The 27,980-nt window shown below is 36.2% G+C and overlaps 1 long non-coding RNA gene across 2 annotated transcripts in view; it reads right to left on the bottom strand.

The window, feature by feature from the left end:
* Window positions 1-16,466: 16,466 nt before the first annotated feature.
* Window positions 16,467-27,980, bottom strand: part of LOC131915950 (uncharacterized) — a 73,582-nt gene continuing 62,068 nt past the window's right edge. For both annotated transcript variants that reach the window (XR_009380477.1, XR_009380476.1), the window contains exon 4: window positions 16,467-16,541. This is a non-coding gene — a long non-coding RNA (uncharacterized LOC131915950). The remainder of the gene's footprint in view (window positions 16,542-27,980) is intronic.

Below are 27,980 nucleotides of genomic sequence, written 5' to 3'. Positions count from 1 at the left end.
AAAGTTTCCAGTAGGAAAATATCATTAATACAGTTGGCGAGCCTGTGAAATAACAAAGTCACATAGAGCTACTTCTTAAAAATTATTTGAAAGTGAAATGTGCTAAAGGTATGAAAGGCTATTACTTCATTTTATAAATAATCTATTTTAAAAATAAGGATTATATGAATCTTGTAAAGTTCTGTTTATTGCTTTGACATAAGAGCACTTTTTAAATTACTGATCATTATATGTTGGAATATCGTTTGGTTTGAAGTCTTATTATTCACTTTTATACTTTGTCTTGGTTTACCAAGTATATAAAATGCATATGAATATTTCCTGTTTTAGATGTCATGTAACTTTTAAGAACACGCACACACACACACACACACACACACACACACACACATACACACACACACACACACACACACACACACATATATATATATACATCCTACATAGAAATGGACCTTCAAAATGCAAAGAGCCTAGTTAAAATTTTTATAAGCACTAAGGCAGCATCAGATATATGTACATTCAATCTGCATGCATCTTTGCATTAGAAAAAAAGCGAAAATAGCACCATAGCAACTTTTTCTATCAAGCTTAACTTCTTCACTGAGAGGTACATTGCAATTAAAACATTACTTAGGCGAATTCTCAGTGGCTCAGCACTAGACACTTCTTACACACATGAGTGGATACAAGTGTAGCCATGTGCAACCATGTGTGGTAAATCTGTCAGAAATAACAGTGGGGCCGCGGATAAGAGTTCTCCATCAGTAAACCTGCTTGATAGGTCAAGGTCTTTGAATTGTTATCACAAGTGGCACCCAAGAGTGTGGCCAGTATTAAGGATCTGCTTGTATTTCTCCAGTGTACATTTTATTAATTTTGCATAGGTTTATTCTGCTGGTCATTTGAGGTTATGTTGGAGTTTAAACCTAACCATAGTACTTGTCAGAATGTGAGGGCTTTTGTTCTCATTTGATGAAAAAGAACAAGATATGTGTGAAGAGAATGTAGAAACTATTTTCTGATTAGAATAAGATGCATTGTGAGAAAAAAATGAGGTTTATTATACTCCAATTTATATTAAGAAACTGTAACAGGAGTTTATACATTAGATGATTAAACAGTTAAGATCAAATTCCTCATGTGAGGTTTCTCCAGCCTCTACTTGAACTACCTTTTATTCTCAACATTTTCTGACCTACACATCAGTCAGATTGACCTACTACACAACCAGTTTTGGATATGTCTCTGGTGTCTACAGGAGCTTACACCCACCCTTCCCATTAGTTATTGTAGTAGTATTGCATGGTCTCTGATGACAATTGAATCATAGCATTAAACATTTTTTTTTCTGGCCTAATTGATGGCAGTTATTCATTCATAGTCTATCCAGTGGACTGGGTAACAATTTTATCTAGTATCTAACTGTAAATAATTCATTCACTGTATCTGTCCATCCTATCTAAAATGATGGAAATGGTTTAAAAGAGAGTGCAAGGAATAATTTTTGGAGTCAGAACAAGTGCAGTTTCTCTTCATCTCTCTCGATTGTTACTTATATAATACTGCATATTCAACTGAGCTATCAGACTTCAGAGTTTTAAAATGTCTGTTGTATAATATATAGGAATAGATTGGGGCTTACAAATTATGTCTCTTTTTTAAACATAACCAACCAGAAGCTTCACAGTTGGTACTGGCAATGTTACACATTTCTCACATTTTCTCTATGCCTAACATTATTGGGTTTTCTTTTCTGCATGTGGAATGGGCAATGCATAGGAGATGGAGTGTCTCCAGTTTTAATCACTTCAGTTTCCATTTGAAAAGTAATTCATCATGAGAAGTCAGTGGGGTATAGAGAGCACTAATTGCAGCAAAATATCAAGGACAGTTTTCCTCTGTCTTAATTAAACATTAATGAGTAAAGTTATTTGCAAATGCGTGCTGCAGGGATGGACTTGTCTGTCTAGGTTTGGTAAATACTGACACTAGGTGTCAAAATAAAGCACCCTAATTGATTTATACAGAAATAGTTTAAAAAGATTACACCTGGCTTGACATTTCCCTAGGTTTTTATAGAGTAGTTTCTGATAAATTATTTATAAAGAATCTTTTCCTGACCTATCCTAATTACAGGAGTGATTGTTTCCAAACTAATCAATTTGGTGCAAATTTGACTTTCCTTTTAGCTTTCCTGTCAGCATCAAGAACTATACAGTAGATTATAATGCTCTTGAGTTTCCTCATATTTCCAGAAGGAATATGCATAAAAGATATATGTTGTTGTAAGACTTTAGAAGGCATTTTCCTTTTAGATTAATTTGGAATTAATAGTTTTCTACGTATGCATTTTAAACTATATTTCAGTATATCAGTGTTCTGCATTTTTATGTGAACTATAATTTAGTATTGTAAATACAACTTAAAATCCAGGAACTATATTAAAACAAATCTCAAGTCTTAAGCTACATTGTCTTTGATGTGTTTCATGTCATAAGCCAACACACCAAGAAAAGGCAAAATTAAATTAAATTTTTGGGCTCTCAAAAAATTTTTGGTCTGTAGATATCTAAAATGGCAATAACCACTATAATCTGTGTATTGATTGAATGACCCTTCTTTTCTAAATTTTTTCGTCTACTTCTCTGAATAAATACCAACCACTATTTATTGTGTTGACCTGATTAAGTAATTTTCAAAATTATTCAATTCAACCCATGTTTTAAAATCATTGTGTTAATTGAACAGTCTACAACTGTAAAGAACAAAAGACTATAGTGTTTGTGAAGTCTGAATTTAAAAAAAAATGTTTGATCAGTGCAGATCAATATAATAATATAGGTATTTTTCTGAATATGGTAAAACTTTATGGATACAGTTTAAAAAATCAGTGTGGAAATAAACACCCATATTTTTAAATGGAGAGAAAATGAAGAAAATTCCCTGATACGCCTTAGAATGCCTGGTAAACATTGTATAAACTGTTTTCAGACAGTGCTGTTAAATTTCACTCTGGAAGCTTCTGGAACTCCCCATTTCCCAAACCATATGGCTTGCTGCAAATACAACTGGCTTATTGCAAACAGTGGAGGCACACCTCACAGTCTCCCACGTGGGAATCTGTATTGTGATGTACACATTGAAGGTTCTGAGTGATGGATTTTCAAAGGATTTCTATTTTCACATACTTTTTCCTTCTGGTGTACTTCTTTGCAGACCTCTGAAAATAACCAAGAAGCCATTGCCTTCATCATCTGAACCCCAGATCTCAGAAGAAATTCATTTTCAACCTTTGATTCAAATTACTCTTTTAGGTATTTTATACCATTCTTAAAAACAAAAGAAACCACAAAAAAAGAAAAAAAGAGAGGAAAAAAACTAAATCAAACAAAAACTATTTAGAAATAAGTATTTCTATTTTAGGAAACAAAATTTAACTTTCCTTTCATTTCTTGACCACTCTCTGTTAAGTGCACACCATCACAATAAAAATACTAACAAGAAGGTCATTCTTGAGAGGAATTAAGAGAAATAGGAATTCACAAACTGAAAGAAGTTGAATCTTCCCATCTTCCCAAAGCAGCCATTGTCAACAATGTTTTCAAATAGCACAATGGATAGGTTGTTTTGATTCTATATTTTTTAAAAATGCCCTACAAATCCAATGATAAATTCTGAGTGTATCTGAGTTACAGAAACAACCATTTCAAACCAGTGAGAGAAACAAACATTTCCATTTGTGACAAAGTGAATGTAGTTCTTGAGTTGAAAGGACTTCAGTCAGGATAATTTTTGTTTTCTAGCTCAACCAGTTTACTTATGAATCTCAGGTTTTATTTCTTGTTAAGAGTTGAATACTATTAAATTGTTTAAATTTATCACATTTTCATTAATTATCTCATTATCAATTCATCTGTTGGTGAGCATGTAGGCTCTTTCCAATTTCTATTACGAATAGAACATGGGTAAACAATTGTCCCTATAGTGGAATGTATAGGCCTTTTTGTTTATGTCCAATAGTAGCATAGATGTATCCTGAGGTAGATCTATCCCCAGCTTCCTAAGAAACCACTGCACTGATTTCCGTAGGGGATGTTTAAGTTTACACTTCTACCAACAGTGAATGAATGTTCCCTTCAGTCTATATCCCTGCTGTCATAAGCTATCATTTGTTTCATCAAACTTAACTATTCTACCTGGCATAAGATGAAATACTAAGCAGTATTGAGTTGCATTTTCCTGACTATTAAGGATGCTGAACAATTCTTTTAAGTGTTTCAGCTACTGTAAATTCTGTTTGGTTTTGTACCTCATTTAATTAATTATTCTAATTAGCTAATGTAATTTATTTGTTTTCTTGATGTTCAATTTATTATTTTAATTCCTTATAAATTTTAGAAATTTACCCTTTATCAGATAGTAATGTGTGGAGATCTTTATAATTCTTTAGCCTACCACTTTGTCAAAGTGATACTGTCTTTTACAATACAGAAACTATTTTGTTTTAATGGAGTCCCATTTATTTCTTTTTGACTTTAGAATCTTTGCTATCATTGTTCTGTTCAGAAATTTTCTAGTGTAGTCTTTTAACAAAATCCAAAATCCCTTCATGATAAAAGTCCTGGAGAGACAAGGGATAAAACGGAGATAACTCAACATAATAAAAGTAATATACAGCAAGCCCACAGACAACAGCAACCTAAATGGTATGAAACTCAGAGCATTTCCACTAAAACAGGAACAAGAAAAGTTTGTCCATACTCTGCATACCTCTCCAGTATGGTCCTTGAAATCTTAGCTACATCAGTAAAACACCTAAGGAGATTAATGAAATACAGATTGGAGCGAAATAGTTAAAATATCCACATTTGAAGATGATATGATTTTATTCATAAAAGACAATTAAAACCCCACGAAGAAGTTTCTACAGTTGGTAAACACTTTCAGAAAAATAGCAGGATACAAAATTAACATACAAATATCAGTGGTTTTTCTATATGAAAATTGTAGACTGAGAACAATCAGGGAATTGATACTTTTTATAATAGCTTCAAAAATATCTTGAGATAACTCTGTCTCAAGCATATGAAAGACATGCATAAGGAAAATTCAAAGACACTGAAGACAGAAACTGAAGAAGATATCAGAAGACAGAAAGATCTCTCATGCTCATGATTAGTAGGAATAACATAGTGAAAACAGCCACTCTACCCAAAGCAGTACACAGATTCTACATTTAAGTCTTAATTGATCTCAAACTAATTTTCGAATATGGCAAAAGATGGGGCTCTGATTTCCTTTTCTTTATAGGAATGTCTTCTCTTCCCACTCAATTCATTCAGGAGACTGTGTTTCTCATGACACGTTCTTGACATCCTTCTAAAGGACTGGTTAACTTTCAGCCTGGATTACTTTCAGGACTCTATTTGCTTCCCTTATTCTGTTTTTCTCTTTTATGTGGTACCACAGTGTGTCAGCTAATGATCTGGAGTACTGTCTGAGAGTAAAAAAGTGTGATGCCTCCATACTCTCCATCCCTCCCCTCTCCTCCCTCTCCCTCTCCCTCTCCTCCATCTCTCCCTGTCCCTCTCTCCCTGTCCCTCTCTCCCTGTCCCTCTCTCCCTGTCCCTCTCTCCCTCTCTCCCTCTCCCTCTCTCCCTCTTCTCCCTCTCCCTCTCCTCTATCTCTCCCTCTCCCTCTCTCCCTCTCCCTCTCTCCCTCTCCCTCTCTCCCTCTCTCTCCCTCTCTCCCTCTCCCTCCATCTCTCCCTCTCTTCCTCTCTCCCTCTCTCCCTCTCCCTCCCTCTCTCCCTCTCTCCCTCTCTTCCTCTCTCCCTCCCCTCTCCCCTCTCTCCCCCCTCCCCTCTCTCCCCCCTCTCCCCCTCTCTCCCCTCTCCCCCTCTCTCTCCTCTCTCCCCTCTCTCTCCCCTCCCCTCCTCTCCCATCTCCCCTCTCTCCTGTCCCCTCTCCTCCCTCTCCCCTCTCCCTCCCCCTCCTCCTCCCCTCCCCCTCCCCTCCCCTTCCCCCTCCCCTCCCCCTCCTTCCCCCCCCTCTCTCTCTTATCTCCGTTCAAATATTTTAGACTCATTGTGTCTCCATTCAACTTAAGGACTATTTTCTCTGTCTCTATCAAAAATATCACTGTAATTTTCTGAGAATGCACTGGTACTATAAATTGATTTAGATATTTGAAGAATAATAGGGCTTTCTTCCCCCATACATGATCATGGGATATATTCACATTATTTGCATCTTCATCCTCATAGTTTCATAATAAACATTTCTCATATCTTTAAACTTATTCATATCTTTATCTTTAATGATATCTGAAATTATTATATTTCTTTTGATATTTTTGTTTATTAGGCTGTTTTATACTACAATTTTAGCTTGTCAGTTTTATGTTATGCAACTTTTATGAATTTGTTTACTAGCTTTTTAGTTCTATTTCAACTTTGTCTTCAGATACTTTTATAAATAATTTGTATTGTATGAAAAGAAATTCTAATCATCTTTTTCCAGTTTCAGTGTCTTTCTTTAATATATCTTGCCTGACTGTTTAATCTAGAACTTTGAATAGTGATTGAATAAAAACCCTAAAGTAGATAACATAGTCTTAGTCCTTGTCTCTGATGATAAGTTATCTGTTTTTATCTTTAATTATAGAGATTAAGAGCTTTACACAAATCAAATTTATTTTGTTGAGCTGTAGTCCATCTATATTTAGTTTTTTGAAAGGTTTTGTCTTAAATTACATTGGTTTTTTCCCTCAAATATTCTGCCTTCATATTATATATGTGTGTGTATGTGTGTGTGTGTTATATTTTGATTATTTATTTTTACATGTTCAACAACCCTTGGATTCTAGAGATCAATACCACATAATCATATATGGTTTTTCTAGTGTATGTTACTTTTGGCTTTCTAAAACTTTGCTGATATTTGTAGCTACATTTATTAGCAATTCTCATCTGTTTACTATGGAAGTTTACTTTGTTTTAGAAAAAATGTAATACATACTTTAAAACATTTTAGAACGAAACTATTTTACCAAATTAGTACTTCTTTTTCATCAATAATTCTTATTGTTTCATTCTTTAATTTAAATTATATTTTCATTATATAGCACTAACATGACTTGCTATTTTTGGTAGTTATTTTTGCCTTAATTATCTCATTCATTTAGGGGAACAGTGTGCCTCAATATCTTCTGTTCCTCAGGGTCATTTTGGGAAACCATGCTGTCTTTTGAAGAAATAGTCTCCAGTTGATTTTATGAAAGTTTTGTCAGAATACTTGAACATATTTTGTGAGGATTCCACTTAAACAACTGATCTAAGGTTTTATAAGTCTGCATACAATGCTATATTTTGACTCCTTTTCTAGGATAGCAATTACATCTGTAAATTTGATACCAAGATATGCATTTATTTTCATAAGTTCATTTATCCTGTGGTATATTTTTCTTATTTTATCTTTACCAGGATTTGCTTTAAAGGGTCTGCAGGATCATAAATTTAGAATGTTTCAATATTGTTCTCTCCTTAATATTGTATGTAGTGATAAAAATATCTTAGAGACTTTATTTTTAAAATTCTCTGGACAAGGTATTTGCACAAAGATAGTTAGTGTTGATACAATGTACTTACTATTCACAATATGTTATTTTTTATGACATTTAAATTCTTTATTTTATTATTTTTTGTGTATGAGTATTTTGCCTGTGTGTATGTCTGTGTGCCCACCTCTCTGGTGCCTGGTGTCCAAGGATGCCGGAAGAGGGTGTCAGATTCCCTAGAAATGGAGTTGCAGACAATTTCATGTTGCCATGTGGGTGCTGAGAATTTAACCCAGGTCCTCTGGGAGAGCAGCCACTGAGTCATTTCTCGAGACTCTCGTAACATGTTATTAATTATCTCATTTTAAAATATTGTTTTGTAGAAGTTTTCAGATTTTTGTCTATGAATATATTTTTTCTCTGTTTTCAAATGCATTGTCAGGAAACTTATTTATAGTAAAGTTATATACATTTATTCTCTACATTATCCTTAGATACATCAGCTAAATATCTATCTTCTTTTATTTTTCTCTCTCCCCATCTCTCTTCCTTTTTTCCTCTCTCCCCTTCCTTCCTTTCATGTTGCTACAACTTTCTCCAAAATCTTGTTTTTGAGCTAGTGTTAGATTCGGAAAGTAAAATTAAATTAGCAAATATTCAGAGATTATTTAAAAAATTCTACCAAAAATAGTAGGTAAAGACACTATTACAACTATTTTCACAGTGGAAAGCAGGGCTAACATTCCTAGGAAACTGACTACCACTCTCCTTCTAGGTGCAAAGACTATATAATATTCACAGTGGATTTCGTTTGAAGGCATCTTTTTAATTCTCTCAAAGGAATGTGCTTAATCGATGAGTTGACAGTTAAACATTGTTTAAGGAAATACTGTGTTGGAGAGTCATTTTATCCTTGGTTGAAATATGTTAGACTATCTACCTCATGTCACCACTGGTGATGAAACTCTAAAAAGTGCTACACTGACTGGGTTTGAGAAACAAAAATCACAGTCATGCCACAAGGTCAGAGATGCATCCAATTAGACATCGAGAGTGCAAGCTTTCACAATCAACACAAGCTGTTTAACCCTGGTACTTTCCAAGTAGCAGAGTTTTGTTTTGACACAAACTTAAATGCTCTGGGAGTCCTAGTGAAATAATAAAGTAAGTCATAATTTAGTAAAAATGAAGAATTAACTGTATCAGCAAAAAGTAAAATTAACTAGATCTTTTAAAGTAATAAATTTTAATATCCCAAAAGGAAAACAAATACATAAAAGCATTGATACTTTTGAAAAATTTTTATGAGGAGAAACTAAGATTATTGTGACAGTAAAACTTCTAAGTCTGTACATGAAATTTTGGAAAAATTTTAATTCTCAGAAATGAAAACTCTTTAATTTTACTTAAATGTTAAAAATATTTGATTATGCATATTACCTTGCAAAACCAAAGTTTTCAAAAATGAAATTTTCAACAGCAACTTTTCAGTAAAAATTTCTGATGTTCTGTTGATGTGACTGTTAATTATATCACATTTTTTGGAAGTAGAAACTAATAATTGCATTTTAATCTTCATCGAGTTTTGTGACCTTGTGAGTTTTTTTCACATTCAGGTTGGCATTTCAACTACTGCCATTCTTATACATCTCTTGTTTAGACAACAATATTTTTGAATTTTATAGATGTAGCTTTGCTGTTATATAGAAGATACACTAGCTTGCTCCAGATGTCCTGGATCTTACAATTTTTATTTATTTATTTATTTTTATGGAAAATAGGTTCTTCTCTCATACAGTGTATTTCAACCACAGTTTCCCTTCCCTCGGCTCCTCCTAGCTCAGCCTACCCATGCTCCCCCAGATCCATACCATCTCTGTTTCTTCTTCAGAAAAAAGCAGGCCTCTAAGAGACATCAGCCAAATAAGGAGAAACAAGATAAAAATAAGAAAAATCAAAAGCCTGCAAATTCAAGCTGAACAAAACAATCCAGTAGGAGAAAAACAGTTTCAAGAGTAGGCAAGAGTCAGAGACATACCCACGCCCACTGCCAAGAGTCTCACAAAAATGCCTAGCTAACAGCCACAATGTAGATGCAGAAAGGACCTGATGAAGACCTATGCAGGCCCCGTGTTTGTCCCTTCAGTCTCTGTGAGCCCACTTGAGCCCGGCTTAGTTGATTCTGTAGGCTATGTTCTTCTGGTGTCCACCATCTCCTCCGACTCCTACATTGTTTCCTCCCTGTGGTGATATTTTAATTGTGCTGAAATGTGATTTTATTTGTATGTTAATAAATAAAGTTTGCCTGGAGATCAGAGGTCATAGCGAGCCAGGAATAGAAGTCAGGTGGCGGTAGCCCAAGCACTTAATCCGATCACATGGCAGGCAGAGTCTCTGTGTGCAAGGACACAGCCAAGTGTGGTGATTAGCCCTTAATCCCAGTACCAACCATAGAGACCTGGAAGTCTGTATAGACAGGCACTGACAAAGAAGTCATGTGGCTGGGCTTAGATCCAATGAGAAGGCAGAACAGAAAGGCAATAAAAACACAAGTCAGACAGAAAGAAGCTGTCTCTGTGAAGCTACTGCTGGTGGTAAGCTAAAGCTAGTCATGGCTCTTGCTCTGATCTCTTTGACTATTAACTCTGTATTTGGCTCTGTGTTTCTTATTTTATAAGACTGTTTAGAAATTCATCTACATTTGGCACCCAACGTGGGGCATGAACCCACAACCCTGGGATTAAGAACCCAAGGTTACAGAATGCCACTTCCTTCTGGAGTATGCAGAAAATGTGTTAAGGGTAAATATTGGACTAATGAGTGTAGATCAACAAGGGATAGACAAGGTAATCCTTTGCCTCTGTCCTCAGGAATCTCCCAGAGTGGCCTCAGTCAGGCCCCCACAGCAAATCCAGTTCAGACCTTTCCTGCCATTGTAAAGATGTTTCTCATTTTTTTTAATGTGGGAAAAGTGTTTCTCTTTTAAGAAGTTTCTCCCTTTAAGATATCTGATATTTTAATTGTCTTAACAAGTCTGTGTAGAACAGCAGAAGTCCGAGGGAATTTCAAAACAGCTATGAGAGAGAGAGAGAGAGAGCCTACTATCTACCAGGAGAAGAGGAAAAAAGCTAAAAGCTAAAATCCAGCCACATGTTCTGGCTAAACACTAAAGTCTAGCCATGGGCTCCAGCCACATGAGTTGGCAATCTGGCAGCAAGTAGCTCCAGCTTCCTGTAGCCACTTGTAGCTACGATGGAGTGCAGCTCCTCCCCCTTTTCCTTGGGGTTCTCCATCTCTGAGTGGAGGGACCCAATGGGGACCTCTGATTTAGACTATCTTTCTGCATAATGTTTGACTCTGTGTCTCTACACCTGCTCCCATCTGCTGCCAGAGGAATTCTCTCTGATGACAGTGGGACAAGGAACCAATCTATGAGTATTACAGAACATCATTAAGAATCATTTTGTTAATTTTTTTTTCTTTTGCCAGTCCTGTTTGGTTTTACCTTGGTCTTCGGGCTATATAGTCACTGGTTCCTGGCCATCCAAGCATTGTAAGGCATGGGCTCCCACTCCTAGCTTGGGCCTAAAGTTAAACCAAATATTAATTGGCCACTCCCACAAGTACTGTGCCACCATTGGCCCAGCTCATTTTGCAGGCAGGACAGAGTATAGATGGAGGTTTTGTGGCTGGGTTGGTGTCCATGTTTCTCTTTTTGTTGCCCCTCTCACACAGAGGAGACTAGACTGTAGGAGTGACTACACCAAACTCAATCCAGCTCTACTTCTCTAATTTCAATGAGCTGTGTGGACATTGTCCTGGAAAATGGTGCCCACTGCCAGTATTCAGAGAGCAACCTTCTGTCCTAGCATTAGCCTGGGTAATGTAGAGATCTCCAAAGGACCTCCTTGGCCAACAACTCAATATAATGTAGCCCAGTTCCAACACTGGAAGTCTTGCCTGACTGTAAAAGATGACCAGTTCAGACTCGGTATCCTCCGTTATTAGGAGTCCTCACTAGGGTTACCTGCGTAGATTCCAGGAAGTATCCACCGCACTGAATTTCCACACTTCCCCCCTCCCAAATTGAGCTGTTTAGTCCTTCCTCCAATCTAACCCCTCCTACTCTCATCCCATTCGCCACTACCCCTCCTACAGAATCTACTCTAATTTCTCTTCCCAGGGAGAAACATGCTTCACCCAATAGCCCTCTTCTTTACATAACCTCTCTGGGTCTGTGGATTTTAACTTGTTTTTCATTTACTTAATAACTAATATCTGCTTATAAGTGAATACATACCATATTTGTCTTTCTGTATCTGGGTTTCCTTACCCAGGATAATTTTTTTCTAGTTGCATTCATTTGTCTGAAAATTTCATGATATCTTTTTTTAATCACTAAATAATATTCCATTGTGTAAGTGTACCATATTTTCTTTATTCATTCTTTGGTCGATGTACATCTACCTTGGTTCCTTTTTCTGGCTATTCTGAATACAACTGCAATAAACATAGTTGAATAAGTGTCCTTCTGATAGGATGGAGGGTCCTTTAGGTATATGCCCAAGAGTGGTATAGCTGGGTCTTGAGATAGAATGACTTACAATTATCTGAGTAACCATCATATTGGTTTCTATAGTAGCTGGATAAGTTTAAACTCCTGTCAGCAATGGAGAGGTGTTCCCCTTGTTCTATACCTGGATCATAAAATCTTTCCATCTCCCCTCTTGAAATGTTTCTTGAGCCTTCTGTTTAGAAGTTTCATTGTGGATCTATCAACTGGTACTATGCCTTGCATAGTCTAATTTTCTTCACATGTTGACCAGTTGTGGATTTCCATGATAATCTTCATCTGCTGCAAAGAGAATCTTCTCTGCTGAGGGGTGAGAAATTCATTTATCTGTGAGCATAAAGGTAAAAAGTTAGAATATGGTTAGAGATGATTCAGATTTCTGAAGAATTGGAGAGGCACAGGAGGAGTTGAAGTAGAGAAAAGGAAGGTGGTAATGATATAAATACAAATGAAATAAAACACAATGCACAAGTAGAAATGAGAGCCACTTCCGGATACTATCACAAAGCACTTAACAAAATTGCAATTTAAATAAAATGCCATTGAAATTCAATGTGATGATCACCCAGTGTGCTTACCAACATTACAAGCTCTGAAGAGCAGTGTGAAGCCCCAGGATTAAAGCAAGTAAGGTTAAAAAATGTTTTCCTTGTAATTGTCAATATTATTTATCATTTTTTCTTCCTCATAAAAAACCCACCAAAATGTTTAGGATTTATAAATGTATAATTAACATTTATAAAACACTGAGCAAACCTCTGGTAATTAACAAAGAAATACAAATGGTATCCACAAACATTGCTACCAAGGCATGAGTTTTTCTGTCTTTACTATAATTAATGAACAATTTCAAAAATATGAACTAGTGTTCTTTAATTACAGAAAGAAATTGAGTATAAAAATTGAACAGAAAAATGTAAGGTTTTTCAGATAATATGAAAAATAACTTGAAACCATAATTAATTAACACGAAATAAACATAGGTAATAAAGACAACAGTATATTGATTGAGTAGAATAATTTACATTATTAAAAATAAATGGTATATAAAATGGGCAATTTTACAGTTCTGTAATCTATGTCAGTATATGGCTAGGGAAGAGTGTTAACAATATTCCTGATATTTGGGATTTGTCTCTATTAATTAATGTTTACTCTTTGGTTTATTGTAGAGTTATTTTGTGATATGAATATTTGACAGATATATTATCAAATTTCATAATATATTGTTTTATTAATACATTTATATCTTTATATGATATGGCTTTTATTTTCAAGAGTCTTACAATATAATCAGTCAAGTCTCTTAAAATATGAAAGCTTTAAGCTGGTTTGGGTGGCATATACCATTAATCCCAGTACTTGAGATAGTTCAGGGACAGCCTGTTCTGTATAGTGAATTCCAGGAAAGCCAAGGGCTATGTTAAAATAGATATGTAAGCTTTCACTTTCTAAGTAAATTTCAATTTCTACGTAAGTTTTTCTCTGTTCTAACATATAATTATTAGTGTCCATTAAATACATCAAAATAATGTTAGCCTAAGCTTAGAAAAATTTTGATATTGAATTACTTAATTTTAAAGATTTTATTTACAGATATGCTTGAAATAATACTATTACATTTTTCAGTAAATCATATCTTCAAATAGCAATTATTTAAGCATTTACAAAGACTATGTATGTGCCGGGCGGTGGTGGCACATGCCTTTAATCCTAGCACTCGGGAGGCAGAGCCAGGCAGATCTCTGTGAGTTCAAGGCCAGTCTGGGCTACCAAGTGAGTTCCAGGAAAGACACAAAGCTACACAGAAAAACCCTGTCTTGAAAAAAAAAAAAAAAAAAAAAAAGATGTATGTATGAGCGCTGTACAGAGACACTGGAGTTGACTTTCACTTTCACATACATTTGCAATAGCAGCGAGGATGATGCAGAAACCTGGCTAAGATTAAATTTGTACTAAAGGAATCCATGCAAAAGTGATTATTAGGAAAGGTGTTTGTACAAAAGTGGGAATAGAATTATTATGTAGATGCTAAGGACAAGTTACTCCAAAATAGAAACCTTGATAGGTTGGATATCAAAGAAACAGTACAGAGATCTATACCCTAGCTCCCAAGAGTAAGGAGTGGGGTAGAAATTAAAGCAGAGGCAATGAGTCCTGAGTGTGTGAGGCCACGGAGTCTCACAGGTACTTTGCTTTGTTGTACAAACCACTAGAGGAATTTTAACACAGTAGTGACTTAGTCATATATTTTTTGAGATTAATATAATTAAAATATTTCTTCCTTCCCTTTCCTCTCTCCAAAACCTCCCCTTTTACCTCTCTCCTACTCTCCTTCAGATCCACGGCTCATAACCTCTTTTCTCACTAATTGTCACTGGGTGCATATCTTAAATATAACCTGTTTAGTCCATGTAGTATTACTTGCATCTTATAAATAATCATTTTTCTGTTATCTCTGTTTATATTGTTCATGGTATTTTATAATTTTAAACCCTACATTCTACCTTTCACATTATACTGTAATGTGGGTGACAACAGATAAAGAATAAATGTCATTTAATCACTAATGACTTATGTTGCTGTTGCCCTAGTGAGTCTTATTAGAGACTACGTATATTTTTTATTGTTTATTTCCACATATCTCCATTGATCACTGGTCTCTGAATTGTTGAATTGAGTTTTTGTGTTCTTTCTCCTGATTTCCCATGCCAGTGTGTAAGAACAAAAAATTCAAACAGATTATCTGAAGTCTGAAGCCTTTATGTGATGCATTAAAACTGAGCCATAAGCTCTGAGTTATGAGGTGCAATAATTAATTTCCTCATTTCTTCACATTTCCATGCTGGTAAATGTTAATCAATTCCTGCTGTTTTAGAGGTCAGACATTTAAATGTTAGAAATAATATCCATAAGGAAATACATTTATTGATATTTAAGCTATTGAAAACAAAAGGATAGCGTGAGAAACCATTGAGCATAAAACTAAATTAAATTTACTTGATATCATCCAAGAACTGATTTCTACAGCTGCCATAAGAATAAATATCCCATAATAAAGCCTCAGGTTTTCATTTTCTTATTCTTGGTACATCCTAATATGTTTGTTGAACAGTGTCTGTATTTATTTACTTTTAATTTATAATTCTTTTAATATAATATGGAACTGTACATAAACATGAAGCTACTATCATGTATCTATGTATTGGATTACTTTGCATTAAGCACCTGCTTTGTGCAAGATGTTTTATGTTCATACTTCATATGCAGGGAGACTAAGGGACAAAACTGCCTTTGAAGAATAAATTATATAGTGTTTTGAAAAGTGATGAGAGCTATCGATAGAAATGGAAGTTCATAGATCAGAGTGGGGAAATCTGAGAGTATGAGAAGGAAGGGGTTGTCACAATTTTAAATGAAGATGTTAAGAAAGATACACCAAGTGAAAGTGGTAACAGTAATGCACTGTATTGTCAATTGGATAGGATCAGCAATCACCTAAAAGATTAATTTCTGGTGTGACTGTGAAAGATTATCTTGACTAGGTTCACTGATACATACAGGAAAACCTCCTTTAATTGTAGGCAAGACTATGTCTTGAACACAGAACCCGGACTACATAAAATGTAGTGAGCTGAGTGCTAGGAATGATTGTTCTCTGTTCCTTCTTGTGGTATAGTAAGACCAGCTGTTTCAAGTTCATGCTACCTTTACATCCTTTATATGAGACACTGTACCACTAGTCTGTGGGCCCAAACTTCTTTTTTAAGTTTGTAGCTTGAATCTAATTAGTCTTAATCAATGACAACCCAGAGTTAGATATCAAGGGTGAAAGCTGAAAGATCAGAGAAAAGCAGAGCAGCCAAACACTCGAGACTTCTCACCTCTATGAATCCTCAGACTGAATGGGGCCCTGTCTCTATGAATCAGATAGAATGGGCACCAGATCCTGTCTCCACAGCCTTATATTCCTGTCTCCATGTTCCTAGTGCTGGGATCAAAGGCATGAGCTTCCCCTGTGCCTGAATCAAAGCCATGAGATCCCAAGTGGTGGGATCAAAAAGGTGAGTCACTACCATTCAGCTCTGTTTTTCTTTTAGACTGGTTCAATCTGGTATAACTCAGAGTGGCCTTAATCTCCTGATCTTCCTGCTTCCTCCTCTCAAGTGCTGGGATTAAAGGTGTGTGTCACCAAGGCCTGGTTTCTATGGTTAACTAGTGGCTAGATCTATCCTCTGATATCCAGGCAAGCTTTATTTGTCAGAACACAAACAAAATATTATATAACACAAGTTGTTTTCAACAGAGCATTTTATTACAGCAACAAGCAAACCCACTGAGATGATGATAGTGGAAAAAATTCTGAAATCAGGGAGTCAGTAATCAAGCAGATACCCCAATGTGGTGCCTAGAAGGAAAAGAAGACAGGATTAGGGAAAGGCATGGGATGTGAACAAATAGAAGAGGAAGAAAATAGAAAAGAAGAGAGTGAGAATTCATTTCTTTTTTAATTTATTTATTTTATTTTATTTTATTTTTATTTTGCAATACAATTCAGTTCTACATATCAGCCACGGATTCCCTTGTTCTCCCCCCTCCCGCCCCCCTCACCTTCCTCCCAGCCCGCCCCCCATTCCCATCTCCTCCAGGGCAAAGCCTTCCCTGCGGACTGAGATCAACCTGGTAGACTCAGTCCAGGTAGGTCCAGTCCTCTCCTACCAGGCTGAGCCAAGAGATCCTGCATAGGCCCCAGGTTTTAAACAGCCAACTCATGCAATGGGCACAGGACCCGGTCCCACTGCCTGGATGCCTCCCAAACAGATCAAGCCAATCAACAGTCTCACCCATTCAGAGGGCCTGATCCAGCCTGATGCAGACAAATGGATGGATCTAGAAAAAATCATCCTGAGTGAGATAACCCAGACTCAGAAAGACAAACATGGTATGTACTCACTCATAGCAGGATACTAGATGTAGAACAAAAATGACTGGACTGCTACTCACATCACCAGGGAGGCTACCTGGAAAACAGGACCCCAAGAAAGACACGGGGATCGCCCAATGACAGAGATATGGAATGAGACCTACATAAACAGCCTGGACATGAGTGGGGGTAGTGAAGGGCGAGGGTCGAGAGAAAGAGAGCTTGGGGGAGCGGGAGATCCCAGCTGGATCAACAACAGAGAGGGAGAACAAGGAATAGGAGACCATGCTAAATGAAGACCACATGAGAATAAAAAGAAGCAAAGTGCTAGAGAGGCCCACAGAAATCCACAAAGATACCCCCCACAACAGACTGCTGGCAATGGTCGAGAGACAGTCCGAATTGACCTACTCTGGTGATGGGATGGCCAAACACCCTAACAGTCGTGCTAGAAACCTCATCCAACTACTGAGAGATCTGGATGCAGAGATCCATGACTAGGCCCCGGTGGATCTCTGGGAGTCCAATTAGCGAGAATGAGGAGGGTTTATATGAGCGAGAATTGTTGAGACCAAGGTTGGATAAAGCACAGGCACAAATAGCCAAACGAATGGAGAATTCATTTCTTACAGAACTTTGCCAGACATTGTAAAACTTCACTTATTTTGAGGTGAATGGAGAGCCATTTCATGGCTTTGAAGAGCAATTTTTCCTGTATTAGACTTCAACAGAGTGATTCTTGTTATTCTTTCATTATTTTTGAGATTATAGTATATCATTTTTCCTTTTCCTTTCCTCCCTCCAAGCCCTCTCATATACCCTACTTTCTCTCTTTCAAATATGTGTATTCTTTTTTCATTAATTGTTATTTCATGAATAAACGTTTGAGAAAGCAGATAAATGTAGCTTGGGAAGAAAAAAAAAAAAGTAGGTTGTTTCATTTTCCCAGCTACTGTTGCCACCCAGGCAAGAAATTATGACAATTCCACACCGAAAATTTAGGTTTTGTATGAATGCTGTGTGTAGATTTCAGAAGAAAATGTGTAGACATTAATTTTAAACATAAAACAGTGAAAAACTTTTGGCTGTCAGAAACTGAAGGTTTGGTGGTATCATCACTGAGATGTGTGGAGCATAGGTAGAGTAGTCTGAGCTAAAGAAAAAGAGTGAGTTGAAAGGATTAACTTCTTTTTTTTTAATTTGGGGTATTTTTTTTTATTTTTAATTTTATTTTATAATTTAATTTAATTTTACATATCAGCCACAGATTCCCTTGTTCTCCCCCCTCCTTCCACCCCCCCCCCGCCTTCTCCACAGCCCAACCCCCATTCCCATCTCCTCCATGGCAAAGACTCCCCTGAGTACTGAGTTCAACTTGGTAGATTCAGTCCAGGCAGATCCAGTCCCCTTCTCCCAGGCTGAGCCAAGCGTCCCTGCATAAGCCCCAGGTTCCAAACAGCCAGCGCATGCACTGAGGACAGGTCCTGGTCCCACTGCCTGGATGCCTCCAAAACTGATCAAGCTAATCAACTGTCTCACTTATCCAGAGGGCCTGATCCATTTGGGGGCTCCTCAGCTATTGGTTCATAGTTCACACCTCCACAATAGACTACTAGCAATGGTCGAGAGACAGCCCGAACTGACCTACTCTGGTGATAAGATGGTCAAACACCCTAATTGTTGTGCTAGAAACCTCATCCAATGACTGAGGGAACTGGATCCAAAGATCCATGGCCAGGCCCCAGGTGGAGCTCCAGGAGTCCAATTGGCGAGAAAGAGGGGGGTTTGTATGAGCAAGAATTGTTGAGACCAAGGTTGGAAAAAGCACAGGGACAAATAGCCAAATGAGAGGATTAACTTCTGGTTTTTCCTTTTAGCATCCAGACAACAAAGTAGACTAGACAGTTGTGAATAAGTTTAAGGTCTAAAGAACAACCTGCCCTAAAGATAAGACTTGAGAATCACAGCCTATTGATGATCAACCAAGTTATGCAGCTGAGTAAGCTATGCATGGGGTGACGGGAAGACTGACATCCTACGCATCATAGCATAGATTGATAAGCGAAGACTGGAACCAACAACAGATTTCGAAAAATCATTGAAAGGTTCCATATTGGCCTGGCTAAGAAGCCTACAGCCAATGTAAGGCATTAAGCAGAAATGGGGTATTTTACTTTCCTCACATTCTTGTAACAAAATACCATAAACTATGTACCGTATAAAAAATGAAAAGTTATTTCTCTCAGTTCTGAAGGTTGAAAACTATAAATCAATATGCCAATAGAGACATTGCCTGTGATGGTACATTTTCTTAGTGATCACCTTACAATGTTGCCATCACATGGTAGAAAGGACCAGCTAGTTCTAATACTACTCCTGTCCTGAGATTTTTCATTTTTAATAAGGCTCTCTATATGTTATCACACTGCATGAAAAGATCCTGTGAGTATAATATTACAAAGAACTTCTGATAAATAGCAAGTGCTCTATTATTATGCCGTGTAAGCATTCCAGAATGCAATAATAAATATCATTCTCTTCTCCCTCTACGTTATTTGACATCTTATTCTTCCTCTTTCTCTTTGTTCTCAAGTGAAGAAGTACTGTGCACATTTTAGGTTATTCCTTATTTTGTCATGTTTTTTCATTGCTGGCCTCCGCAATATAGCTCTAATATAGTTTGCATCTGAAATGTTCATCAAAGGCTCATGAGTTTTCAATGCTCGGGAATAAGCTTTGTAGCATGATTTTGGAAATTTGTAGAGCTTTTAGAAGTTTGGGCATGGCTACAAGAGATGGGTTGCTAAGGATGAGTTGGAAGTTTATACCCTTCCCTAGTTCCTGCCTGGCATCTATACTTCAGGGTCTACCATGATGTGAAGAGTCAATGCCATACTCTCCTGTCACTGAATGCTGTCACCCCTTTCCCACTTTGATGGACTGAATACTCTGAAAGAGTGAAGCAAAATATGTCCTTCCTCCCTTGAGTAGCTTCTTTCAAGATTGATTGTCAGAAAAATGAGGAGAGTAACTAATCAACTATTATCAGCAAATATAACCATTCCTCTCTTTCCAGATTCAAAACACAAAATTATCCTGACAACGGGTCACCTTAGTCTTCATGTTGCTCAGTATGAAATTCTGAATAAGTCTCTAAAACTTACACTTTTCAGAGCATATTAGAGTTTATTCCTACATTCTTAGTAGCTTTCCATTTACCTTATCTTCTTTTCTATTGTCCACGGGTTGCTTCTGTGCTTTTTATCTTTAAATCACTGCTTTCGTATGTTAGCATGCAAGGTGGTGGGTTTTATTATGTTATTTAATACATAAACATTATCGTTAGTTCTTATTCATTTCCTTTGGCCAACACCCTTCTCTGTGTCTTCTGTTTCCCTCTGACAAGTTCCCTCCTTCCTCCAGAGAGTGTTTCCTTCTGTTTTCCTATCAAATATATTCCAATGACTTGTCCTCTTTTCTCTTTGCAATAACTACTGCACTACATTTATGTTACTTCATAATCTTTAAGTAGCATTTGAGTACTTTCTTCACACATAAACACAAACACACATATGTATATATATTTGAAGAATATATATGTATATATGTTTATAGTTGCATTAGCCATTAGCTTGATTCTATTTCCTGGCCCCAGAATCTTGGCTTTCAATCTCTCTAGTATGAATCCATCTACAGAAATTCACAAATGCATATCCAAAGCAAGGTTCCTATTAATCTTGGAAACCATATAAAACCTACAGAGGTTCACCACTGCCCCTATTCCTGAGCTTGGTTAGGATACTTCAGCATAATAAACCCTGTGTTAAGTGAATCCCTCATGTTTAGTTAGCAACAATAGTGAAGTATATGGGCACAAGGGTAACAGGGAACTCTTCCTTTGACCTTTGTTTATATTCCCTTTGCATTTTGAGCTATGTAAAAATATTACTTACTGAGAAAATAAAGCAATCACACATAGTTTGAAACAACTGAAGTATACAGCCCCTGATTCACTTACATCCTAAACAAATAGTGTGAATTCTTAATCCTTTTCTTTCCTCCTTGTTTTTTTTTAATATATATACCTGGGAAAACAGTAGTGTCAGGTATCAAGGAAAACAGCAGCAAAGACTCTAAGCCTGCAAACACATCACATCTGTGCTGTGAATTTCACATCTCCAAACACCACCACCATTACCAACACTACTGACCCACTGTGACTACTTCAGGTGGTTACAAGTTACTATAAACTACATCATTTTATGTACTCTTTGGGCTGTTCTTTTACCTTTGTTAATTGTTATTTCTATCAAAATGCATGTACTTGGCGAGTAATAATTGTCCATTTTCCCTGTGACATTAAACAATCAAAAGTTCAGAAATAATGAATTCCTTATTTAGCACACTGAACTGTGTAATGAGAGCTATATTTTACAATGTTCCTTCCATTTTTGTTATTGACATTAGCTTGATTCTGTCTCTTACCCTTGATGTATGTCATTCAAACATAGCCCTATTGTGTGAGACCAGAAAGCCACCCCATATTCTTCACCACGTCTTACTGTGACCATTCAATGAAAGGAAAGACTTTTGTATTTGTCTTAGTCCTCTTGCTTTTGATTACATCTTACTTTCTGAATTCATATGTCAAGTACTTTTCTCTAATACATTAAGATCCATTTCAAATAACATTTCATCTACAGCTTCCTCTTTTGTGATCACTTGTATTTCTGGTACTGTCCCCTAACCACATTCCATGACTTCACTTGTATAATTGAATCTACTTTCAATATGATTCAAATTTTTCCCCTGCACCTATCTTTAGCTGAAAACAGTGTTTGAAATGAGTCAAAAAGAGATGTTATAAATAGAGGTATTTAAAATTGCTTTAAGTAGGTATCTCTTTTCTGCAAGAAAGAGAAAAAGAAGCTCTTACCTAACTTTAAGATGAGCTCTTTACTAGTATTGCTCTTTATAATAAGATAGGTTTCATATTAGTTGTAAATATACGACACCAAACTCTCCTGAGGATGCATTTTTTTTAAAAAAAATAATGCCAACCTTAAGAAAAAGTATAATCAAAAATGAGATATTTAGAGAAATACACATTGTAATCACAGGAGAAATGATGCAGTATAGAGAATGAACTCTGAGAATTAGTTGTGTAAAGGCAAAACAGTGTGACATAAGGTGTGTGATAATATCTATCATATTTGCCTTTTCATTTCTTCAACTTGGAAAAATACATGCCAAACCAGAGGGGGAAATGAAGTAACTCCTGTAGGAATTACAGACAATAACATCGTGATATTTAAGATGGAACTATTTTAATATGTCATGGTTTTGACTTGCAGTGACATGACAATTCAAGTAGATTATCTTTGCATTATAATATAATATTTATAGATATTTAAATCCTCAATTTCCTTCTTGAATGTCAAGAAAAAATGCCTGAATATATGTCAGATAAATGTAATTCCAGAATGACTTTATATTGTCCTGATTATGTATATTTTAGGCCTAAATCATAAAATCTGCACTAAATATGAGGATTTCTTGCACATCTATTTAAACCTTTTCAATAGGCATTTCTTTATAGAGTTATAAAACTGAAAAAGAAGCATTTATATGTTTATGTTATTTTAAAATAACTGGTGGTTGCTTTTATTCTTTCCAACATTTATGAGGAAAATATGTAATCTTATTCCTTAACATGAATGTGTATATTCTAATGAGGTACATTCTTCATCAGAATCCTCTTTTGGGGAAACATGTTTTGAATGGGAGTTATTTTGAGTCTGACATAGTGCACATATTCACGTAGTGCACAAACACTGAACACTTGGGGGAAAAGTAACAAGTTAGACACTGAATTTCTTTTCTGCTGAGAAAGAATTGAATAAAATTTTATGTGCTTGGAATAATTCCAGGAATGAGAATTGCCAACATTAGAAATTTGAATTTTTCCATGTCACATTGTTTGAACACTTAAAAATAAATACAGTTTTTAAATAAAATTGAAACTCAATAGAGCAAAGTATTGAAAAGAAGGATGAAGGAATTCAGTATGCATGATAAAAATAGTCTAAGATATTAAATGGTATTTCACTTTTCTCTTAAATTATTCGGAGTACTGCATGCAGTCTAACAAAAATACTGAATGAAAACCATTAGGGTTTATGTGAACAAATATCGAGAAGGATGTAAAGTCATAATAAATAATGAAAACTACATCAGGAATTTTCTACTCATATTTTGCCTGTTCTTGGGAATATTTTTCTTCCATTGGGTTGCCTTGTTGAGTTTAGATAGCAGGGCTTTTTCCTTGTCTTGTGGCATCTTGTTTTGGCCTGTTTAACTGTTGTCTCTTGGAGGCCTGCTCTTTTCTGAAGAGGAAATGGAGGGGAAGTAGATCTGGAGAAGAGTGAAGGTGGTGGGGTAGCTGAGATGAGTGGAAGGAGAGGAAACTGTCATTGGGATGTATTGTATAAGACAAGAATCTATTTTCAATTTTAAAAAAGGAGAAAAAAAACCCACTTAGGTAGTTGTGGAAAACCAAATGAATACCAGTAGGGAAACATTTACTGCTCCTAAGACTTGTAAGTTAGGAGACAAGTTATACTTAATGTTATTATCCTTTTAAATTCCACATAAATAATATCCCTCCTTATAACTTCCACTCAAGGAAGATGCTGACTGCTGACACTTGATACACTGCTATTTGTCATTTCTTTGTGAGACATAATAGAATAGAACAATATGTCAATTATCCACTAAAATACTATTGTATATAGCATTCCATGTAGTAGGTTTGTTTACTAATCTATTTCAATATGTTTATATCCATGGTGTGGTAAAATGCTCAAATAATAATATTTAATATTTCTAACTCTCTAAATACTTAAACTCATGATTAATGTAAAATTATGCATATATATATATATATATATATATATATATATATATATATATATATATATATATATAATGCATGTGTGTCCATTGTGAGAATCCACTATGTGGACACAAGGGCATAATAAATATTGAGCAATCAATACATATTGATTGATTACTATAAAATCATGATCAGTTTATAATGATTATGATAATATTAGTTACTTCCCTCATCTGAGACCGTAAAATATACAAGAAAAGAGAACATAAGAATGCAAGGAAAGAGTAACTGAGTCCCACCAGGTGAGATGTCATGGTGACAGGACCTTGAACCAGATGACCAAATTCCACATTGTTTTTGCCATCAGGAAGCAGAGAGTCCACAGCAAAGCTAAACTCACTTTCTCCTTTCCAAGAAGACCAAGACTCTGCTGCATGGAATGGTACAGCCTACATTTAGGAAAGTCTTCCCATTTTTGTTAACCCACCCTAGAATTTCCCTCACAAACATGCCAGGTTGTCTTCTAGGTGACCCTAGGTCCTGTCAATCTGACAATCAATTGTAACTGTTACAGAGATCATAATAATTTAGAATTTTAACTTGTCACAGTAGTTTTCATTGTTCTCTGAAATAGGTATCAAGATTCTCATTTAAATGAGATGAATGAAAGTTAAGTAACATATCTGAAATTTAATAGATAATAGATGATGATCTTCAGAGCTGACCTAGAATTCTGTGTCCTCCACTGTCTTGTTCCCCAGTTTCATAATAAATATACTGTAGGGGAAAAGTGTGATGAAACACAGATAAAACGATTAGCTCGTCAGCAATGAAGTATTGATATCCACGTTTCTTAAATTAACAAAATCAATCCCATGTTGTATTGTACAGCTACGATTGTTGCTGTGTATGTGCAGACCAAGGCTTTCCATCTAATGACTTGTTAGATTTAGCTTTTGCACAGTGCTTTTTTTTTTCCTTCGAGACAGGGTTTCTCTGTGTAGCTTTGCGCTTTTCCTAGAACTCACTCTGTAGCCCAGGAAGGCCTCGAACTCACAGAGATCCACCTGCCTCTGCCTCCCAAGTGCTGGGATTAAAGGCCACCACTGCCCGGCTTGCACCATGCTTTTTATGGTGAATTCCTATTGCCTTCTACCATGGAGGAATGATAGCCATACTTTAATGTGAAGCAGAAATTCAAATTCCTTCTCATTCCGTAATTCATGTTCTTGTTTTGCTTTTATTGAAATAGCTTTTTTCTCATATAATGTATCCTGATAATGGTTTCCCCTCCTCCTACTCCTTACAATTCCTTTACACCTCTCTTCCCATCCAGATCTACCCCATTACTGTCTCTCATTAGAAACAAATAGGCTCCTAAGGGATAAAAATAAAAGAAAATAAAACATAATTTAATAAGATAGAACAGAATTTAACTCAATGAATAGGACCGAACAAACAGAGGGAAAAGAGCCCAATAAAAGGAACAAGAAATACACACAGATATAGACTCTCTCATTTGCATGCTCAGAAATCCCATAAAAATACAAACTGAAAGCCATAGTATGTATGCATAGGATCTGTAGGGCAAAAAGGGAGAAAGAAAAAGATACCTATCTTCTATCTATCCATCTATCTATCTAATAAAATACATAAGCATATGATATTTTTTATAAAGCCTGGACATGTCATTATATGTTGTGAACCATGCAGCCTAATATCAGATCAGTATATGACTACTTGCCCAGTGGGTTTCCTTGGGGCAAGGCACCTGTGGAAATGGACTCTCACTTGGCAAGGACCAGTAGTCCATGGGACAGCATACGAATTTACAATATTTGTGCAGCTTGCAGGCTCTTTTATCTCTCATTATCTTATGATTCTTTAGGTGTTTTTTTTTTAAGATTTATTTATTTATTATGTATACAGTATTCTGCCTGCATGTGTCCCTGCAGGCCAGAAGAGGGCACCAGATCTCATTACAAGTGGTTGTGAGTCACCATGTGGTTGCTGGGAATTGAACTCAGGACCCAGGACCTTTGGAAGAGCAGTCGATGCTCTTAACCACTGAGCCATCTCTTCAGTCCCCTAGGTGGTTTTTAGTTTTACTTTGTCACTTACACATACAATAGCCTTAATTTTTCCAAGAAATTCTGTTTCTTTTCCAATATTTCCCCCTAAGATTCAGCAGGGGGTTAATGCTTCTTAAATCTCTTATCTGGAATTACTAACTACAACTCTCAATCCTGGGAACCTTTCTGACTCAATGGAGATTGTTAGGTACATATGAGAAAACAACACTTGGAACATTAACCATGTCTCATAGTTCTGGAAAGGAGAGCAGGGCATGCATACATAGACTAGGGAGAAAGCCTCAGGAATACACATAGTGTGAACCATTGAGAGTAACTTCTCTGGATACCCAGAATAGAATCATTGGTAGGATCTGGTATGCCCAAGAGGATAAAATACACTGCAAAATGTGTGATGGATAGATCCATCTTTGCAATACATTGGAGCTTATATTAGTAGAAGTATGGAACAGTGAGATGGGAAAGAGTGCTTTATCAAGGTCTGCCTTTTACAGAGAGAATGAGACATGGGACCCTCTTGTAGAAAAGGGAACTGTATAAAAATATATCTTGCAGACATGAAATAATTGTCTGGATTTGAATATCATTGTCCTTAAAACATTGTGCCTATGTTTATTACTTTTTAACTTTGTAACTGCAAGTAGCTGCCAGCTGACATAAGTCCGGCTCAATATTTAGTAAAACTTGCAAAAATGCTGAACTCTATGTCTAGAATAAGGTTATGCAGGGGATGGGAAGATATATTTGTGAAACATACAGGGGAACAAGGGGGACTTTCATAATGATCACAATGTATTCCTTAAATTGTGATGTATTTCTTAAAGTCAAAAAGAGAAGCCAATAATAAAGCTGTTCATGTAACCCTGGTTTTTTTTTTTTTTTGAAAGAAAAAAGAAAAAACTCTTTTTAAGTATATATAAAGATTACCGGAGCTATTTGGGGCCACTTGAGTGCAATCCACTTGGTGGTCAGAAGTTTTTCTTGTGGCGACATCCCTTCCCCACCTCAGGACCTGAACCCCAGCAGAGGCTGGATCCCAGCAATTATATGATAAGGAACCTCCAGGGATGTTGTTAAGTTCATTTTCTATTGGCCATCTATTGCTGGGAATGCAGTTGACCCTTAAGAGTAGTTTGTTTCCCCAGTGAAACTCCCTTAGAGAAAACTAATTTTTTATGAGCAAATGGTTATTAATTGGAGGTAGTTTCTGTGTTAGCTTTGAGAACGTGTATCTACTTCTCATTTCGTCTAGAACTCCATCTTTTGCAAACTCATGCAGGCCTTGTGTATGCTGCCTCAGCTCTGTGAGTCCATATGTGCATTTGTCCTATTAATTTAGATGGCATTGTTTCCTTGGTGTCCTCTACCTGCTCTCACTATTACACTCTTTCTGCCTCCTCTTCTGCAGGGTTGCCTGAGCCCTAGTGAGAGGGATTTGATGCAGACATCCCCTTTAGGGTTGCATCTTCCAAGGTCTCTCACTCTCTGCATATTGTCTGGCAGTGGGTCTCTGTGTTTGTTCCCCTCTGGCTCAGGAGAAAGATTATTCCCATTCTTGATTTGTAAATAGAAGTTTAGCATGAAAGCAAAAAGCAAAGAGGGAAACGCCTTTTATTGTACATTTCTTGATCATCTCCCAGTTTTAGATTCACAACACAATTTAATAGTAACTAATTTTCTATGACCTAAATTATTAAGCTTAGGCTAATATACTTTATTCAGGTAAAATTGTACTAACATATAAAGTAATGTTATGGAATAAAGTATTGTAAATGATAGTAATGCAATATCATAATACAAACCCATATGAAAAACAAAATAAATTGTTTAAAAATAGAAGTTTCAGAGGAAATGATGTTAGATTTAACATTTGTAGAACATATCCTAGCCCAAGCCAAACAATTTATTACAAGTATTTATACAGCTTTTCATTAC

Source organism: Peromyscus eremicus, chromosome 8a, assembly GCF_949786415.1.
Source record: "Peromyscus eremicus chromosome 8a, PerEre_H2_v1, whole genome shotgun sequence".
Lineage (NCBI taxonomy): Eukaryota > Metazoa > Chordata > Mammalia > Rodentia > Cricetidae > Peromyscus > Peromyscus eremicus.
Note: the sequence above shows the minus strand (reverse complement) of the source record. Positions and strands in the feature narration are given on the sequence as shown.